Here is a 1325-nt window from a genome sequence, read left to right as displayed (position 1 = left end):
CCCCACTGACTGCTGTTCAAGATCGGCTCCATACTCTACATCTCAAACCTGCAAAAGCTACACTTTCCAGACAAAGCTCCTTACATTCAATTAAGAGTAGCGTGAGCTTCTCATCACAGACACTATTCAGGGAAGACGGTCTAGGTGTGGAACAAGCTATTTAGTGGTGGAGTTAAGAGTGTTTAGGGGCTACCATTTCATTGTAGAGGATGCAGGATATCACACAAAATGGCAAGAGAGAATAGACCCATTGACATACCATTCGATTGTGGAGGATTCGATCCTAAAGTGCTACATCGACATACCATTCGATTGTGGTAGTGTGCACATTAGGTTAATTGGTGTGCGTATACACGTAATATCAATTTGGCGCCGCGGCCTGGGAGTAAAAGGGGGAAGCTCTAGGTAAAATCCCAAAATATTTTGAAACTTCCTTAAAAATCTCTGCTGCTCGAACAGGCACTCGGGTTGCTCCGCTCGACTAATCTGCGTGGAAAACTTCAAATTACACTCTTTTTCTCCTCTTTTCCTCCAACTGGTCTATCTCTCATCCAATGTAACTCCAGACCTGAAATGACTCAGAAAGACTAAAAAGACTCGATAAAACCTTGAAAATTATTAGTAACACATACATATAATGTGCCAAAAACACAATATATCATAAAACAAATCTGTATACATGTGCCGGACATCGCTTGTATAACATGGTGTTCTGATACAAATGTTTACAATTGAACATCTAACTTCTGAAATTTTTGAAACTAGAAATGTCGATCCTGAACTACCTTTTTGTTTTTGAGTGATCCCTACGTCTCAACCACAAGATCCAACAATTCAATATATCATGTTGTAGCTCTACAAGTTCACAAGTTTGAGAAAATAAAACCATTCTCTAAATAGTGTTTCTCTTTCAGAAAATCCTTTCAAGTCTTCGTCTTTAGTAAACCACTCGACGTCCTCCACTTATCCTTTAATGAACCACAACCAGACGAAATGCATTTCAATTCTGCAACAGGAGATATCTCAAGGGCTATCTTGAAAGTGACTCAAAGCAAAGATATGTCACTCATAGAGAACAAGTGGTTCAACCGTCGTATTAGCCTAGTGATTGTCCTGATCCAGATACCGCTGATCTTTCATCTAACCGCCTCAGTGTCAGTAGCTTCTGGGGACTGTTTTTTATAGCAGGCGTTGCTTCCTTCTTGGCACTTCTTGTTGGGGTCGAAAACGGTTGCAACGAAGTTAACGTCAAAATCCCCGAAGAAGAAAACGAAGAAACCTTCTTCGACAAATACTTTTTCGAAATAGATTCTTCTTTACGAAAA

Source organism: Brassica oleracea, chromosome C4 (genome assembly GCF_000695525.1).
Source record: "Brassica oleracea var. oleracea cultivar TO1000 chromosome C4, BOL, whole genome shotgun sequence".
Lineage (NCBI taxonomy): Eukaryota > Viridiplantae > Streptophyta > Magnoliopsida > Brassicales > Brassicaceae > Brassica > Brassica oleracea.
Note: the sequence above shows the minus strand (reverse complement) of the source record.